This window comes from Meleagris gallopavo, chromosome 11 (assembly GCF_000146605.3).
Source record: "Meleagris gallopavo isolate NT-WF06-2002-E0010 breed Aviagen turkey brand Nicholas breeding stock chromosome 11, Turkey_5.1, whole genome shotgun sequence".
Taxonomy (NCBI): Eukaryota; Metazoa; Chordata; class Aves; order Galliformes; family Phasianidae; genus Meleagris; species Meleagris gallopavo.
In genome coordinates, this window is record NC_015021.2 from 23,437,378 (window position 1) to 23,450,482 (window position 13,105).

The following is a 13,105-nucleotide window of genomic DNA, read 5'->3' on the forward strand; positions in this document are numbered from 1 at the left end:
TCTGGTGCTGCTTCCAGCCAGAAATAACAGTAATCTGATCCACGAGCAAATTCCATTTCTGTTACTGAATTCCTTTGTACAAATATATTTGCTTTGAGAAGGTTTGCAGCAGTTAGGCACAGGCCGATTTTACTTATAAGGTGTGAATGAAGAAAGCTTTGTAAGGTTCTGCATCACAGACAGAAGTGTCTGCGGCCTCTCTTACCATGACTGTGCTCTGGTCCAGAGGTGAATGATGCTGCATTTCCTTCTTTCTTCAAAGAAGCCCTTAGAGGAGGTCTAAAGGGTTTGCAGATGACAGGCCTGGCACAGAAATTAAGAGGCAGTGTTGCAGGAGGCAAGGGCCCTCCATCTGCCAGCTGCAAGGGATCTGGCCATGGGCTGTAAGGACAGATCCACCCATAAATATCAGTACCAGGCACGCTTAATCTTGCTTGATTATTTCTGGTTGGTTCCTCTTCCACACAGCTCCAGAGTAGATCACAGCCATTTCTCAAACCAAATAATTCCCTGACAGCCCAGGAGATATCAGTTTCCCATCTGCAATCTATTTCTTGGTTTCTGGCAGATATTTTCAATGCTTGTTTTCAAAAGCTGTTTCAGATTTCCAAGGGCTTCTTCGTAACCTCCACCAGCAAAGCCTCACACAGTTTAATTGTTGGCAGCTGTGTCAGAGAAGCATTTCTGCTGTTCCTGGTGTTGCTGCAGCAGGGATGGAGCAGCCATGTGATGGCCTGGGACATGGGAGCACATGATGGCTTTGGAGACGGTGGTGCTGAGAGCTCTGATCTACGATTACATGCTATGATGCTACGATTTTACAGAGGTGTTTGCAGATATGCATTTTCAAAAGACACTTCAGAAAATTTACATGAAGCTCTGAATTACCAAATAATTACCGATGCACAAGTACAGAGCTAATTAGTATAACAACTGCACATGGCATGCTCAGGTAGCACATCACTGTTCAAAGGAAAATCCAATGCTAGGAATGCATTTGTCAGTCGGAGAACTTGCAAAGCTGTGCTCAGGCTCCAAAGAGCAGAGGGCCCATCCCGGCCATGGCGGACACAACTGTCTGGTGCAGGCTGGCACCTTCCTGAGCTTGCAGAGAGAGAAAGGCAGCAGCTATGTGCCCACCTCAGAAGCACAAGAGCCCAGCACAGCCTCTGAGCTAAAGCCCGACTATGCCATGACTTGTGCTGTCCTCAGTGCATCCCACATCCCTCAAAATCTCACTCCAAAGCAGACACATACATAGATACACTAAGCATATGCACAGCATATATATAACAAAGGCCAGCCCTGTCTTTCTTAGTACAGAGCCACATTTTTAGTTCTGAGGAGTAAGCATTTCAATTTGGTGGTAAAGAAGTACTCAGTCAAAAAAGTAAAAATAAAAATATACCACTATTGAATGTATTTTTAAGGCAGACCAGGGAGTGCAGATGTCTACAGATGTGCTGTCAGTGGGCCTATTGGGAGGTGTGGGGATGTGCCACTAAGAAAGATGGAAACCACTGGGGACAGAACTGTTCTCTGCTGTGCCAGGCTGAACTCCGTCTGAATCATCCATTCCCGTGACTTCAGATGAGCTCTCACTGTTAAGGAGTGTGAACACAAACTCTTCCTGACACCAGAACTGAATGATCACCAATTAAGTCCTTGTGGGAGTACAAGAATCTAGAACCTCCTGATGCTCTCTGTAAGCACAGAGTAATTATGTTTTACAGCCAGAAAATCACTTGCAATAAAAAACAGTGCTTTTTATTTGTAAAATATATGGTCACATTATAAATCCTGAATTTTTCTGGTTTTGTTTGTTTGTTTGTTTGTTGTTTTTTGGTGTGTTTTTTGTTGTTTTTGTTTTTGTTTTTCCTAGAACTGAACTCCTTTGTTCTTTTAGGAACAATTCAAACTGGCCAGCAGTGGCTATATATAACACGTGTCTCAGGCCAGCACAACTGAAATGTGAAGAGCAGCCCTTGGTTTGCCACTTGCAATAGTAAAGGTCAGTGGAAAATACTCAGCTTTGGGTCTGCATTACCACTATTAAAAGCATAATCCAAAGGGCAGAGTGGAATGTTAGTTCAAAGTACTGAAGAGAAAACTTCCTTGCAGAATTCACACCCAGACGTATTCCCACATGTCCTTCCAGCCCTGGGTTACGTAGAAGAGGGATCCGGTTCTGTGTAGGGCTCAGTTCTGACATAAGTCCCTACACATATTTGCACAAGGAGTTCTTCCCTGACTGTATAAAATACAGCAGTTTCAGAAATAACACCACAGCAAACAAAGCAGAGAGCCACGGCTCTGTGCACGTTCTGGACTTCACTTCTGCATCTCTAGAGCAAGCACTGTCTGCTGTCCTCCCAAATTCCCCTGCAGCCTTTGCTCTGAGTCCTCTCCTACCAGGGACAGGGCCCAGAAATCACGGTCAGTTCCCGCTCCCGATTCCGTACACGCATGGAAAAATCACTTTGTTCCCGTGCCGCCTTTCTCCATCCTTTGTCTGCCTCCTGTTTAATGACAGCGGCGATGACAGCTGAGCGCGGACTGTTCGCACCCGCGAACCAGCGCAGCCCCCTGGGCAGGGACGGCTTTAGGAGAGAAAGCTTCTAAACGGCGAAGTAAAAAGGGGGGCGAGAAGAGGCCACGGCATCGGGCAGCTTTTCACTGCGAGGAGAGGAAAAGAAAAAGCCACTGCAGCTGCCTCTGCACTCTCCCTGCGCAGCAGTAGATGGAGCCCTCTGCCAGCAGCTCCAGCAGCGCCAGCAGCGCCAGCAGCGCCGCCCCCCGCCGCCGCCACGGCGCGGGCTGTGCGTGTGCCGGCCTGGCGTCAGGCAGCAGCGCGGCTCCTCCGGGACTCTGAAATGCAGAGGTGTGACCTGGACCGCCGCATCGCCTTTGCTCCCAGTTCCTTTGTACGTCGCCACCCGGCCCTCGTGGAATTCAGCACCATTCGGAAAATGAGACGACAGCTGTTTTATTTCTCTTGCACAACGAGGAATGAGAAATGCTCTTGCCCCGGTTGGAATTTCTGTGTAAACTGCATCGGTGCAGGAACCTCCGTTATCCGGATGATTTCGCAGAAACGAATGGCCGTGGGCTCTGCAGCCCCTTTGTCACCCACTGCAGATCTACCGCCTTTAGTGGGTTCATAACAACAGAGCAGAGGGAGAGGAATGAGGACAAACTCTGGCACTAATTTGCATTGCTGCAGAATACAAAAAATGACAGATGCACGTATGGGCTTTTCCTCTTGCCCTCAGACTCCGTGTGCTGTGTCAGGTGTCTGCAGTAAGGCTCTGCGTGGACACAGAAGGCTTTTCTTGTGCTGTGCGCTGCAGGACCAGAACTGCAGGTTGCAATTGCCTCAAGAAATGTCAGCCAGAGCTTGTGCAACAACAGCTGACGTACCAGGTTTTACTGACCACGTAAATCTAATATCAGGACCTTCGAAACAGACCGCTCTTGTGGAGCAAAGCGAGCGACAGCAAAGGAAGCACACTCCTCACAAACTCAAACAGGTGATCTCCAAACAACAAGAAGATCCACGCCAGGTAACAAAGATCATTCATTCTCTGTAGTTGGGGAATGAGAACACAGACAGCAGCATCCCATGCTGAAACACAAACAGGTGAAGCAGCTCCGTCCACCTCCAGCGGCCAGAATAGCACCAGGCAGTGCTGAGCTCCAGGGCCCACCAGCTTTCAGCTGAAGGATGCTGCGTGATCAGAAGCACACTCGGACATTCAGAGGAGCTGGCACAAAGGTTTCCACATCCCCTGGATGGAGCAGAGCAGGACACCCATTACTGCTCACGTTTTTCTTCTTGGGAAGGGAAGGAGCGACAGAAGATTTTTCAAAGCAGTGAGAAATCGGAGAGGTTTTTCTCCACGTAAGAGAAAATAATATAGGAACGCTCATTATTTAAGACTGTTTAACATCCAAAAGCTACATTATATTGTAACTCAATTTTGTATATATTTTGACAGTCATATTATTCATCAACCCTACAATCATTCTGACAAAGTGTGCTGCTTAAAATTATGCATGAGCAGAAAAAGGCAATGTGGATATATAGCTCACAAAAGGATTTCATTGCCTACCCCCCAACTGCTGTAGAGCATTGACATCTTTCCTCAATGGTCTTCTCTCAGAGGGGTCCTTAAGGCATCAGAATCTCCACCCTCTATTACCCCAGCTGAAACCAAGCTGATGTACTATCACACCAGTCCAACTTCTGTAAGTGAGAACAACATTCAGCTGCTGTTTTTGGCTGTGTTTGTCCACTTGCTTGATAAAGCACTGTGCACATTCTGCTTACTTCCACTACACATCCAAGTACAGGCCTGGCTTTCAACAAAAGTAATCACACGGTACCGAATGCCAGGAAGGCCATCTTCTAAGTCAGCGTGTAATTCTCTGGAAACACACGTTGCTATATGAGCAGCATATAAAAATATATTTGGACATTTTTAGATTCTTTGAAGATTTAATGCTTTGCAAGTAGGAAAACTGAGAATATTATAGAGTTACATGAGATGCTGGAAATGATATTTACCAGCGAGGTAATTCAATATTCCTCTATTGTGACATTCAATTATTAAAGAGAGGCCCCCAGCAGTGAATTGGTGGGTGATGAACTCATGGCACACCACCCTCAGAGAAGCGGCAGCGCCTGCAGAGGGGCACTGGCAGCTCTGGGTACCACATCCCCAGCTGGGCACTGAAGCGCAATCATGGAGTGCTTTTGGCAGAACTGATTTCTCATTTCTCAGAATAAAAATTAACAGAAGAATGGAGACTGGACGGCCATTTTTAGAGACAGGTTTTTTTCCTGGTAGTAGCCTTAGGCTGACTTTCCGGATTTAAGACATCATCCTGCACCTGATTCTGCATAGACGGTCTGTTCAGATAGGACTTGTGATTCAGCTCCAGCACAAAAAAATAAAGGAATGTGAAGTTTGGTCTTTAATGAACAGAAGCCTCCAGCTGACAAATTATCTACTTTAGAGAAGTGAAAATTAAACAGTCCTGCAGACATGAGTGTTGGCATATGGAAAGCTGCCACTGAGCTAATAATAGATGTGTCTATCGCAGCAGAGAGGGAGGTCCCATCGTCCTGGAGCACACCATACATCTGGGCACTGGGAAAACAGCCACGAGGCAGTGTCTGTTTGTTGCTTCTTACCTTCCTGTCAGCTATTCATCTGCTGCAACCGCTGGCTGAGGGCAGCCATCCACAGGCGGTGACACTGCAGTGCAGTGGCACCAGGATCAGTTCTGCCCACCAGCCCTCAGTTTAGCAGATGAGTTTCCTGAAGCCGCAGAAGCACAGGAGAGTTTTCCACTAGCACACTGCCTGCTGCAGTGCAACTGCTCTACATAATTCCCCCCAACCCGGCCAACAGAATGCAGAAATGTGAGCGTGTGACAACAGACATTTCCTCACATTACTTCAGGTAGATGTAAAAGCACAAAACTACCTGTGGACTGGGTCTTCCTTACTTATACCAGCCCAACCCCTCCATCATCTCCTTGTGTGCAGTAGAGTCATGCTGTTGAAAAACAGAATGAGAACCAGAGTCACTACATGGAAGATGGAAAAAAATCAGAAAAATTACAAATCAGAGAAGGAAAGAGATTTACAGACAGGTGATTATGAAACTCATCAATTGTATTTTCATAAGTATTCTCTTATTCATTAAAGGGAGAATGCAAATGAACAGGATGGTGGAACTGCAGGCAGACGGCAGCCAGGTAACTTACTTCCAGTTATTCCCAAAAACATTCCAAGCAGAGAAGAGACCAAAGTACGTGATGTGCTCCAGCAGCCAGCAGTAAGGTTGTGCGTACACTGCACTGCAGTAGGAAGTGGAGTACACTCATGTGAAACATGCCTCACCCTACACACGCTCTCCTGGAGATGACAGATGAGGCTGATTCACAGCACTCCTCCCAGAAAGCGTCCCTACACCCTGTAATACAGAAAGCCAACAAGAGATAATGGGCACTAAAGAGCAGAAGTGAGATAAAGCACTAAAGAGAGAGATAAGGTGCCGAAGAGGAGATACGCACGAGTGTGCGCACACAGAGAGGAACAAGCTCTAATAAGAAGCAAGGGCAGACTCTGCCAGTTTTAGCACTGAATCACTGCTTCTCTTCATAGAGTACATAGCCCATGAGCTTTTGGAGACTTCTGGAGGTAATAAGCCACAGGGCAACTTTGGTTGCATCACTGCTGAGTAAGCTGGATTATGAGATGAGTGGAGATGGGGCGACTGCTGACATTAAGAACCCATTGGTCCAGGAAAGGGAAGCTCCTGCACACACAAACTGCTGTTCAGCCAAGCCTGACGCTGTTGTCATTATGACGACAAATACACAAAGGGCTCCTACTGTAGGTATATGCTCCTGAAAAACCTGGGCCTCTGCCTGAGACTGTAGCAAGAAGAAGTAACCTTAAAAAGAGCCTGTAAGTTCTGTTAATGTTTCAGTGCTTCCAAGTCAGATCAGAAACTAAAGGGCTCTCTGAGAGTTCTGCATCTTCTAGCTGCTTCCAGCAAGTAGTTGCTGTCTTCCACACATGTAAGTCCTCCATTGGCAGAATTCAACTGGCAGTTTTATCCTTATAGACTACCTACTGGCTCTGCATCATCCATCATTAGAATATCACATCAGGTTGGGTACCATGAACTTCACAGAGCTGACAGCTGCAGCAGATCAGCTTGCTGATAGCCTTCCATGTGTCCCTGTGAGCTTGCCAGAGCAGAAAGTCTGACCCCAGCAGTGCTGGCTGCTGGGAACATGACTGGGATGGATTTCTCCAGCACGGGACAGGTTTTTCCAGGTCTGAAGAGGGAGGGATGGGTCTCTGGCCTTACACAACGTACCACTACAGCAGCCACACTTGTCACCATCCAGAAGAACAACAGAACAGTTCCAGAAGCTCTTTCCTCAGCACAGGGTGGTAGGCACAGCCACAGAAAGGTTTTGGCATCATGAAGGTGCCCTGGCCTCCCCTGGCTGCCACTCACACGGCTACTCAGACCTGTGCTTCCTCTCCCTTTGCTTACTTTATGTTCTTCTCCACTGTTGAGCCTTTTGGTCCCTTTGTGCCATCCCGCCCTTTGCCCTGAACAGGGCATGATATGGGCACAGCATGAGGAACCCGAGACAGGAAGAGGAGTTCAAGAGGTTCCACATGCTGCACCCCTGGAAAGGTGACATTTCTCCACACAGAGCAATGGCACTGACACCACACACAGCAGCAGTCCTTAAGTTAAAATAGCAGCAACACTGACAGTACTCACAGGTCCCAGAAAAGAAAGGTGATGCAGAATTGGCTCGTTCACCTTTTCCATACTGGGAACCAGCACAACTGTTGTCTGCTTCAGTCATCCTCTGCAATATGTGATACTCTGCCTCAAGATCACACAAATTAAAAAAAAACTAAACCCACAGTACTCCATTTGTTTTCTACAGGAAGAGCTCAAAACGCAACAAAATCCAGCCTCTCTGTATTGTTCTTCGCAAGCTCCAAAGATGTCAGCTGCTCAGGATATATCACATTACAGCCCAGGGATGTACCCATCCTCTGAGTAAGGAGGGCCGTCACCCTGCAGCCAGCTGCTGCAGAACACGTGCTCTATGCATCTCAGGGCCAGCAGAGCTCCCAGCCAGCCCTGGCGTCTCTTATATTCACATCAAACTACAGCTCAGATCAGGGACAACCCTGGCAAGCACTGAAAAATACATTTTCAGAGCTTTGAGAAAAATAGGGTTTTTGTTTGTCCTCCCCATCTCTTTCTTCAAAATGACCCATGCCCTGCAATAATGAGCAGCGGACACCAATTGCAATCTCTTTGTGAGAAGCAGCCTCAAGAAATCTTACGGTGTTTTAGACATTCAAAATAAAAACTGATGATTTCACAGTGTTAGTCAGCAATAACTTCAGGAAGGCTTACTGGAAGTCACGAACAAATCCTAAAGGTGTTGGTCTGATTTGAAAACTGGCAGTTCCATATCTTGCAGCAGAAAGCTGAAAACAACAGAAGGACACAGTGACAAAACATGCACAAGAATAAGATCCAGTGGAAAAAAATCTGACTTAGTAAAAACAAGACAGGATACAGCATCAGGATTGTCCTAAAGAGGGATTCCTTTGGCTCTTCCTAGTTTCTGAAGTCAGAAAGTGTGTTTTTCTTCCTTTCCAAGGGGCTGGATTGAGGCTGTGCTGCTCCTGGGAAGAGCAGGTGGGGCAGACGGCCATGGGATCCCCACTCTGGGATCTCCTCTCCCTGCTACAGCATGGTTTGAAGATGGCTTCAGAGCTGTGGAGAACTGAAATACCCAGAGCCCTCCTGGGCCCACGATGTGCAGCTGTCCCTGGCACGAGCTCAGCGATGCAGAGGAGACAGCAGCAAATGCTCTTTCCCTCTCTCCATGAACAGCCCAGCAAAGAACAAGATAACTTTCTTCTTGCATTACTATTGGTTCATTTGGCTGCATTTTAGAACAGACACAATTAGGCAGATTTTTAAACAAACAGATTGTTTACATTCTCATTAAAGATGGCTCAACAAGATTGTTTCAATGACTGAAAAGCCAGCATCGGGGATCTTACAGACCTGCACTGGGCTGAACTGCAGCAGTTTGCCTGCTGGCTGCATGCAAGGCTCTTCTGGGGAAAACAGCTCCCGCAGTAACAAGCCCTTAGGCCCTGACAGCACAAACTGCAGCTTCCTGCAACGTAACAGCTGCTCTGGATTTCTTCCTAATCGGCATTGCACACAGCACAAAGGTTTCAGTAGCCAGGATCTTAGTTCAGGGCAGTACACCATTTCCTTTCACACACACACGAGGTCCCTGGAGCCAACCTGCGCAGTGCCCAGAGGCTCCAGCACCGGCTCCTGGCTGCAGAATTCTGCTCCTGCCCTCCATGTCCTCTGTATGCCTGCAGTGCAGAGCTGCTCCTGACAGGTACATGCACATGCAGCTTGGAAACAAAACAAAGGGTGAGTTCTGATGAAAGCTTGGCCATTATAACCCAAGGGTAGGACGATGTATGGGTAGAAACTGAATTTCAAATTACAACAAATGTGCGTTAGTATTATGAGTGTTAGTTATCTGTGTGGGTCTTGAAAAGCAGCTGTATGAAACATAGCAGCTAAATGCTCTAAGATTTCCTTTACCATCCAAAAATGTGAAGTGCGGGTAGTGAAACAACCTTGGCAATTTACTTTCCTGAGCTTTTTAGGTGATAACCTGAAGTAGATGAGGTACAGTTATCACATCCCCTCTGCCCTACCTCTCCAGCTGAGCACTTCCTTTTACTCCCCAACATGACTTCAAGACACTGACGGTTCTGCTTTTCCCCCAGATGGGGAACATTCCTGTCCTAGCTCCATCCATTATATGGCTCCATCATTACAAGAATCATCAAGCTTTCTGCCCTGCTCCACGCAGCGTTAAAGCAAATACAATGAGCCTAAACTTGTCACTAACCATAAATGCACCTAATCCACCAAAAACCGGGAGCTGAGCCTTCAGGACAAGATGCTCTCAGAAGTCCCAAGTCTGGAGACAGGAAAATGCAGAGCACCACTTCTAAAATATTTTACATGGTAGGAGACCATCTAATCGGTGTACCAGAGTTAGACGAGTACAGAATCCGCATTAGAAGCTGAATCATTTCCAGGATAGGAGAGATTTATCCTATAGTGCTCCCTATTAAGGTCTTACACAGTGTGCTACCTACTCAATAAACCCAAGAAATTAAATGACTCTGGCACAAATGAAGAGATCACAAAAAAGATCCAATAAAAAGACTTGGGAGATAAAAACCTCTTTGTATCTCCATCGTGGGAGCTGGACCAAGGACGAGGTTGGGCCCTGCTCTGCACAGCACGCACTTTCCAGCACCCCGCAGCCCCGAGGCTTTCTCGCCCGGGTGCACCACACTCCTCGGGTGATCAGGGCTCCCTCACAGCAGGCAAGGGCCAGCGAAGAGCATACGAGCCTGAAGCCACAAGTCTGAAGCTACTGAAGACATGGGAACATAAAGCAAGTCTGAAGCTTAAAGCGTTGGTTTTAAGAGCTAAACAGTTGTGCCCAGTACTGTGATCTGTTGTTACTCTGCTGTCGTTAGTCCACCAGAGCTTAAAATAGGCTGAGCAGCAAGGTAAACAACTGCAAAAATCCCAGGCTGCTGCCAGCAGACACTGGGGAGGCCGCAGCATCACACTTTCACTTCACTTCCAGTGACTGCATTATTCGTAGAAGTCTCCATTATAATCCAGGAACCGAGTGTTGATGCAGCCAGAGAAAAACTTCACGCTGCAGAAGAATCCACACACCGCATGCAACGGTGGATAAGCCCAGCTCCAGTGCTGCAAGCAGAGCACGCATGGAGTGCCCTTTGCTGCAAATACACAGACAATGCTCCCTTTACTTCACTTCCTCACTCTGCAGGACAAAATCTAGGCACGAGATCATGGTCTGCAATCCTCCCAGATTCTCCGAATTCACCCTGTCGAGTGCAGGTAGTTCTCATGCTTCAGCTACTGCCGTCACAGGCTTTGTTAGTGCTGGAGGCTGAGGCTTTGTAAGGAGCCATGGGAGTTCAGGACGTTCTGTTCAGAACACCAAAGGCGCTGAATAACCACTTACATTTGCATGTGCCTAAACATAGCCTAAACATACTGCAAATAGCAGGAATAGCGTTAGAACTGAGAAGCACAACTAAAAGCAACAAACACCCATTAATAATTTGGTACTTTTCCAGAAAGGCTAGAACACAGCCTATCGAAAAGAATAACTGAAGTGGTATTTTTGTATAGACAATGGAGGAAACAACAAACAAAAAGCCCACGATCACAAAGGGCAAAGATTTGAAATGTTTGCCGCAAACTTCAAAGCCTACTTTTAACCAGTCAGTACACTTTATGAGATTATCCCAAGATAAGATCATCTGTTAAGTACTGTTTCTGGAGTTCTGACTATTTGCTAGACATGCACAGTCTATTTGTTGCCTGAGCTCAAATGCTTTTCTCTGCTGCAGCAGCGACAGCTCACAAAGAGGCAGCCAGCTTACAGCAGAGCTGCTGCATTATGAATCACACCGTGTGCAGCAGAAGGGAGGCTGCAGTGCCCAGGATGGGCTACGGAGAGCCAGCAGACACGGGGTGCTCCTCCTGGTGCTGCCCACGGTTTGGCAGATGATCGTCAGAGCCGCTCTCATCGCATACATCCGTTTCTCGGCTTCCGTATGCTGAGCATCAGCAGTACAGCAGAACACCCCAGGGACTGCCCACCTTAGGAAGCCAAGGAAGGGAAAAATGAGACCATCTGAAAAGGAAATAATTTGGAGCATTGTGAGGCATTTGCATTTCTGATTTCAGAGGCAGTTCAGACTGCACTTTAGAAGATAGGCTCTGACCCGTATAACAGAAGAGAAAGGAAACGTTAAAAACGTAACAGCGCTTCTTACAATTATTTCATCCCCCCCGATGTCTGTTGAGGCAGGCTGTAGTTACTGCAGTGAAGCTCACGAAGTGTCTGGATGCTGTGAGCACTGCTACCTCTGCTATACCTGACCAGATTCACCCTCACAGCATCCCTGTGCAAGGGAAGTAGGGCAGTGAGTGCGGTTCATTGCAGAGATGGCTGCAGAAGAATATTCCTGTAGTTAAAGATAGTCCGTGTCACTGGATCCGGTGATGCACGCAGTGATTTTTAAAGAAGCCCCGCCCGGCAGCAGCGCGGGATGCAGCCTACCGGCGGCACAGAGCAATTCCCACTCGGAGCCGATTCCCGCAGCCCGGGCAGCGCTGCAAGGCAGCTCTCTGCCGGCCGGGATGCGTCACCCAGAGGAGTTCCCGACGGTCTCCAGCTGCCAGACAGCGTGTCACGCAGCCCGGCCACCCAGCCTCCCAGTCAGGCTGTAATCAGCTGTGCTATACACGTGCAGCGGCCTCCAGAGCACAGCGACAGGTGTACTTTGAAACCTGAAGGGTCCTTAGTTCATTTAAACCCTTGGCAGGAAGCCACAGCAGAAGGTCCATTAGCGCAGCTGTCGGAGCAGAGGGACTTACAATGGCCACACCTGTTCCATCACCGCTGAGCGCCCACAGTGCTCCTCACTCCCACCTTCTGCCCAGTAGCACAGCACGACAGACCCCTGCGCTGCACAGAATCCAAGTACAGCTCCAAATGACCTCAGAAGCATTAGCTCCACACTGTGGCAGGATTTCTTCCTGCTGTGACAGAAGGCTCTGCTGTGCACGGCTTACACCAGAACACCCACGTGCCAATGTCAGGACACACCACAAGACCGTATCTGCTGTAGATTTCAGTAGGGAGCATTCACTCTCCACAGGACCCAACGTGTGCCCTGCAACCACCACCCAGCCATGCACCGAGGCCAGGACTCATCCAGAAGAGCAGAGAAGGCAAGGGAAGGGGCGGTCAGAAAATGCAGAATTGGAACATGGAAGAATGTGGGAAAAGGAAGGGAACAAACACACAATCCCTTCTAGAACTAGGGGTTGTACCTAAATGTCTACTGGGTGCTTTGTGGAGGAAGCAGAACATTCATCAGCCCACTGTCATCAGATACACATCTGTGCCAAAGCCCTTTTCCAAAATACTGGCAGCCATGACAGCAGAAAACACAAGCACTGCCCAATTACCATACATGTTTTTTAAAGCCCAAACAAATCCTCGGTCACATCCTGCAGCCCTGACTCACAGCCCCACCTCAACATGCCCACATCCCATAGCTTACAGGGCGAGCCATCTCCTCTTGCTGCTCGCCACAATCTCACACATCAGCTGCCCTCACTGCCTCACTTCTAGGTTGGCTTAACTTCACTGAGCAGAAGTGCTGTGGTTCCTAAGAAAGGAACTGGGGCTGGTTATTTCTGTGACTGCTGCCACATGGATCCTCCCCATTTTCAGACTTCTATGTTAAGTAATTATTCTCTGCAGTGAGGCTCCTGGATAGGAAGAGACATTCCCATTTTACAGACAGGAAAAGAATCCCCTCATGATGGCAAGGCTTTAAAAGAGCATTTTTTCAGTCTAAAGATCAGCTTTT

At 47.8% G+C, this 13,105-nt stretch overlaps 1 long non-coding RNA gene across 1 annotated transcript in view; it reads right to left on the bottom strand.

Moving 5' to 3' along the window:
- Positions 1-10,568: 10,568 nt before the first annotated feature.
- The window catches only part of LOC109369543, an 8,181-nt gene continuing 5,644 nt past the window's right edge, over positions 10,569-13,105 (bottom strand). Inside the window, exon 2 of the long non-coding RNA XR_004160891.1 lies at positions 10,569-11,355. This is a non-coding gene — a long non-coding RNA (uncharacterized LOC109369543). The remainder of the gene's footprint in view (positions 11,356-13,105) is intronic.